Source organism: Rhinopithecus roxellana, chromosome 21 (genome assembly GCF_007565055.1).
Source record: "Rhinopithecus roxellana isolate Shanxi Qingling chromosome 21, ASM756505v1, whole genome shotgun sequence".
Classification (NCBI taxonomy): Eukaryota; Metazoa; Chordata; class Mammalia; order Primates; family Cercopithecidae; genus Rhinopithecus; species Rhinopithecus roxellana.
In genome coordinates, this window is record NC_044569.1 from 9,254,720 (window position 1) to 9,260,719 (window position 6,000).

Genomic DNA, 6,000 nt, shown 5'->3' on the forward strand with positions numbered 1-6,000 from the left:
AGTTTGAGCAACATAGTGAAACCTTGGCTCTAAAACAAACAAAAACAAACAAAAAACCCTATTTATTTTAAAAGGTTAACAATTCCCCAACCTATGCATATTATTAAAGATTATTAATCTTATATTGTCAAAATAATATAGATAACAGACACAAGATAGTTAAAAATGTACTTATCGCTAACATTTGTGTTATTTTTCCCAGTTATGGCCTAAATACACACTGATAACCAGAAAAGTAAACTATTACATATTTTGAAATAATTTTAGCCCAATAAACAGATGTTAAGGAATTGGCCAAAGATGACACAATTTTTTTAATTTTTAGAATTTTTTTAAAGTCAGAGAAAAAGAAATGACTTCCACCCTATTAACTTGCAGCTTCATAATCTACCTCCTTCAAGTTGGAAATGTCTCCATGTTACAACTGAATTTTCTAAGGACTTATGTTTGAATTTAAGTTTCAGAATTTTGGAGGATCGCACTAATCAGAAAACCTGATCTTGGATACTGTTTTCTAAGCTGGACAAACTCAGCAAATTTTCTATTGCTGGATCTGTTCCCTTATGAAAGTCCTAAATGAGTATGGTTAGTTTTTTCTTCAGTCACTGTGACGAAAGAATGTCTCTTTAGAAGAATGGTATCAAGAGAAAGGTGGAATTTTTTTTTGGATAGCCTCATATTATATGAACAACCATGGCCCTTTCCGTAGCTGGTAAGAATACTGTGCTCTGACAACTAATAAAAAACCACCACCACAGCAACAAGTATATCTCCATCTCATAAAAAGGATTGCTGGCCTATGTTCTATGATTCCCATAAGGGTACTACTTTTTTTTTTTTTTTCCTTCGGACCACCAAGAAGGTAGAATAGCTGGCCCCCAAACGTTTTTCATGAAATCTGAAATTTAAGAATCCCTGCCTTAAAACTCTTAGAAAACCAACTTAATTAGAGGCACAGCAGATAAATGGTTAATAAAGCAGGACAATGAAATCTATTATTTAGTGTGTAAAATCTACACATCACGTAACTGTTCACAGCCTCAGTTTCCTCTCCATTTTACAAGGTTATTATGAAAATTACCTAAAATGTTTCACTTAAAACGGAGATTTGCATATTCTAAGTGTTCAGCAAATATTATCTATGATTATTAGCAGCTTTATTTTCAAGACTATAAAAACTCCGATAATCTATGTAATACTACAATACTGATGTTGGTTTCCAGGATGATCAATTTAAAGCACTAAGAGGTTTCAAACTTAACAGCAAAGGCAAACAAAAACTGTTTTCAACACTCATATTTTAGATATACCAGATAACCTTAACATGAACTATTCAAAGACGAGTTTTTAAAGGAAATCATCTCCTGCTTTTCCGTATCTGAAAACTAGCAAGAGTCAAATAAATTAACATTGCTACTAAGATTACTTTCACTATTACTTTTAAAAAGCCATTGTCTGTTACAGAAACAGATTATGAATGCATGAATATATATGAGAATATTTTCAAATGCTAAAGAAACTTCACATTCTTCAGGGAAAGTCAGACTAATAATTGCAATATTTAAAATGTTCATAAGCAGCTTAGTTCTAACTAACTAAGGTTAGAACTAAGTGGGAATCAGAAAATGTATCTACAGGAATTATAATCTGTAAAACAGCAGAAGATGAAAACAAAGCTAGGGCTATGCAAAAATCCAGGGATCTAAACACCTTGTTACGCTTTAAGAATTTTATTTTCTTTAAAAATAACATCACCACGTTGCACAGAAGTTTACAGCATACAATGTGCTTCCTAAAGTATTCTCATTTGTTCCACAGAACATTAAATTATGCAGGAAAATTACTTTTGCAGGTTAAGAAGGCAAGGTTATTATTATTATTGTATTTTTAAAGTTGCAGCTGATAGAAGGCAAGGTTCTGAAAGTGAATGCGATATGTCAAAAACCATTGTTAGGAAGTCAGGAAGTGATAAATCAAGAATTTAAACCCAGGCCTTCTCACTTACATTTCAACGTCCTTTCCACAACTCCATAAAACTTCTAAAGAGGCAAATTAGCATCTTCACAGAAAGAAACCTCTCGGTCAAACCACAGGTTGTTTTTAACTAGCTGCCGACTAGCTTTAAGTCTTTTCACCTTTATTTTCTCATGTGTAAAAATAAAGGAAATAAGTAAGAAAATCAGAGGTCCCTTCCAGTCCCAAGGATAAATCTCAACACCGTACCCTTTACAAGGCATACACATTTTACAAATACATGTTGTAAGCAACAAATTCCAAGTTAGAAAGCAGTGTCAAGAGCTCTTAAGCAATCTACAGCAATTATTAGACAAATTCTTCATGACCACCTGATACATGTTACTTTAATATGACTAAGTCTATATACAGAAAGTAGTAGGAAAAACCTCTTATGAACTATGATGGAAATGACTCCATTAACCATCCTCTTTTTGGACTGAAATAATGCTATTAAAACGTAAGAACTGGTTTAAAGAAAAGTTTACGTCTCAGCTAAGTTTACGATTTCAGCTAATAGCAAGAAATCAAAATGATACTTTTACAACCACTCAGTATTTTTTTAAGAATAAAAATCTCTTCTCCAACGAAGTGTTTTCCAAATATCCTACCATTTCTCCAATCTACTTCAAAAGAGTATCAGTCATGTTTTCCAACTTCTATAGGGAAAAAAGTAATATCGACAGCTTGATAAAAACATCTTCCTTTTAAACTCATTCTACCAGCTGGACACTAGTCTGCAAATAAAATTCAGGCTCTTTTTCCCCCTTTGGTATTAACCAGTGTAAGTCTGCACAATGTATTTTCAGCTAAATTCTTTCCTCGTCTGAATATTTTTGTTCTCTTTACTCCTCCTCAAATATTCTTCATGGAATACACACCCAGAGATTTCCACTTTCCCAGTTCTGCGTAGTTCATGAAATTATTCCAATAACTAATTCTTAACAACTACTATGAGAACTATGAGATTAAGAACATCAAAAGTATCTTACATAAGTACACTTAACACTCATTTTCCTTCCATTTTAACACCTCGTCTATCTCTAACATAAAACACATAACGAGTTAAACTTGACCTTAGCCAAGATGCCTGTAGAGCTTCAGAAATGTATTCAGTGCCTGTATCAAATATAAAAGATCCTTAAGCAGTAAAACCTATCTCCCCTTGTCTATAATCTCCAGGGGAAAATATTTCAAATCTTTAAAGGTTTCGCCTTTAATACAAATTAAAGATTTTTCTCAACAAGATTAGTTAATATAACGAATTCATCTTACACAGTGGACACTATTTCATTTTGCTTTTAAGCCACTTGGCACCAATAGAGCATATGTTCGGCCAGTTCTGAGCTAATCTCCAGGAAAGGCTTTGTATAACAATTGAAGAAACTCAGATCTGTGCCCAAGATTTCTAACGTCCTACTTCAGCATATGTTTTTGGTTTTTTTGTTTGTTTTTCTGTTTGTTTTTGAAAAGGAGTTTCGCTCTTGTTGCCCAGGCTGGAGTGCAGTGGCACGATCTCGGCTCACTGCAAACTCTGCCGCCCGGGTTCAAGCGATTCTCCTGCCTCAGCTTCCCAAGTAGCTGGGATTACAGACATGCGCCACCACGCCTGGCTAATTTTGTATTTTTAGTAGAGATGGGGTTTCACTATATTGGTCAGGCTGGTCTCGAACTCCTGACCTCAGGTGATCTACCCACCTCGGCCTCCCAAAGTGCTGGGATTATAGGCATGAGCCACCGCGCCCGGCCGTGCATATGTTTTTAATACAGTTAATTTATGTTAAAATATCTATTTCACTAGCCTTTCTTTATAATTTACACAAACCATTCTAAAATGAAAACGAAATACATGACGGAAGATGCAGGCTCATTTCAACTTTAGGATTAGAGATAATTCCGAATCATTACATACACAGCACTGGATCTGCAACACACTTCACCTTAGTTCGCAGTTTAACCACGGGTGTCCAGTGGAAATTACAATCCCTGTGACAACACTGCTTTAAATGTTTCCTAAGGTTTCAACGAGTGCAACAGTAACTTCCTATCCCAGACAGCGTCTTACTGTTATTACTAAAACAGCTGTCAGCTAAGCTTCGGATACCTCTTTGTACAGCCGTTGATTCAACGCTTTGGGATCTGGAAGGATGCGTCATTCCACATCACTCCTCAAAACGAGATCTAAGCACCTGACGTGCTCCAGGGGTCTTGAAGCATCTCAAGCGGGCACTTGAAAAACGATGAACTGCCTGCCCAATGCGGCAAGGTTAGATTACGCCGACATTTAAGACAGAACTGTAGAGTGGCAGCTCTTTCCCCGGACACGACTAAAGCAGCAATTTCCCCTTCTCGCTTTCATCCACGTCTCCCAGGACCCAAGTACCTCCAACGCTCCCGGCCCGAGCGGCCCCAGCAGAATCCCCGGCGTCGGCGCACGCCCGGCGGCTGGCGACGGGAACGCGCGGCGGGCCGGGCGCGCCCCCGCCCCCGCGGGTCCGAACGCCGCACGCCAGCGGCGCCCTCTCGGCCGCGCACACTCACACTCGCACGCACACGCTCCTCCGGCCCCGCCATGTTCCGGGAGGCGGCGGCAGCCCAGCCCCGACAGCCGCGGTGAGGGGCGCCCGCCCCGAGGCCAGCCCGCGGTCCTCCACCCGGCCCCCGCCCCGCCCCGCGCGGCGCCCCCGCCCAGTTGGCGGCTCCCACCTGCGCCGCGGCTCAAGACGCGGGGAGGGGCGGCGGCAGAGGCAGCAGGCGGGGCCCCGGCAGACCCGCGCCGGGGGGCACTAACGGCCTGTCACTGTCAGGCGGGCTGCGGCCCGGGCCAGGCTGGGCGGGCGACGCGTCGGGGCCGGGTGGGGCGGGCAGGGCGCGTCCCCTACCTTGCTCTGGGGCGGGGGAACGGGAGCAGCGCAGAACTGAGGGGGTCTCCTCTCAGGCGCCGGGGACAAGCTCGAAACCGCGCCCCTCCTTCCTCCTTTCCTGTCGCCACGCCCCCCTCACCCGCACGGACCCGAGGCAAAGCCAGCGCAGGAGGCTTCACCCCCGGAACGAGTGCCTCGGCGTGGCCGTCGCTGTCGTTGTCTTCGTCGCCGCTGCAACCGCCTGTAATACCGCCAGGGCCGGGCTTGAAAACATCTCCGGTCTCGGTCCGTCTCTCACCACAGCCTCCTCGCTCCCAGGACAGGGCCGCCCCGCGATTGGTTGCGACGCGAGCACGTGACTACCCGCGGACACGTGACTCCCGCGGGCACGGGACGGGCGGCGTGACCGCCCCGCCCCCCCAGCGCCCGCCCCTCCTGCTGCTCAGCCAGGCTCCGCGAGCTGCAGGGCGGGGAAGCGGGACGTACCAAGCGGCAGGCGGCGGAGGGGTGCGGTCCGGAACTCCGCCCTTTGTGTTGGTCGGTCTCCACGCCCCACTCGGCTAGTGTCACCGCCTCCCCGCCGCAGACACCATCCGACAAAGGAGGGGGAATCAAAGGCTGGGTGAAGAGGCAGGGCAGGCGCCGGTGACGCTGCTGGGCAAGCGGGCTCTGCAGTAGTATTTGTGGCGACCGTGGCAGTGGCTGTGACTGGAAGCTTCTGGAAAAGGCGGCGGCGATGAAGAACCCCCCACATAGGGTATTCACCTGTTATTTTTACACGGGACGGGTGGACGAGCATGATCCAACTCAGGCAAAATGACGCTGTGACCGCAGCTCCGAGGACTAGGCGAAGTTCCCCCGCTAAGCCGGCGGCGGCCGCCTGGCCCCGCACCAGGCGGGAGAAGCTGCACCTGCGCCCAGAGCCCTCTGCCTCCCGCCCCAGGTGGAGCCCTGGGCCCCGCCCCGAAAGCGCGGTAGAGTCCACCCGCCCTGGGACCAGGGGATCTAGAGCGCGTCCCCTTCCAGCCACGCCTTCCAGTGGCCTCTTTAAAGAGGAATTCAGTGCACGTTCCCACACGTAGTGTTGGGGATTCGAGAGGGAGCTGCTCAGGTACTGGGAAGG

At 45.5% G+C, this 6,000-nt stretch overlaps 1 protein-coding gene across 11 annotated transcripts in view; it reads right to left on the reverse strand.

Annotated features, from left to right (window-relative positions):
- Positions 1–5,766, reverse strand: part of ANKRD12 (ankyrin repeat domain 12) — a 138,445-nt gene extending 132,679 nt beyond the window's left edge. For 4 of the 11 annotated variants that reach the window (XM_010373419.2, XM_010373417.2, XM_030926016.1 and 1 more), the window contains exon 1: positions 4,896–5,191. The gene's annotated coding sequence lies outside the window, so the exon portion shown is untranslated. Of the gene's footprint in view, positions 1–4,117; positions 4,418–4,895; positions 5,233–5,642 lie in introns of those variants that run through there. The other 7 variants (XM_010373420.2, XM_010373416.2, XM_030926015.1 and 4 more) reach the window with 6 other exon arrangements.
- Positions 5,767–6,000: the final 234 nt, after the last annotated feature.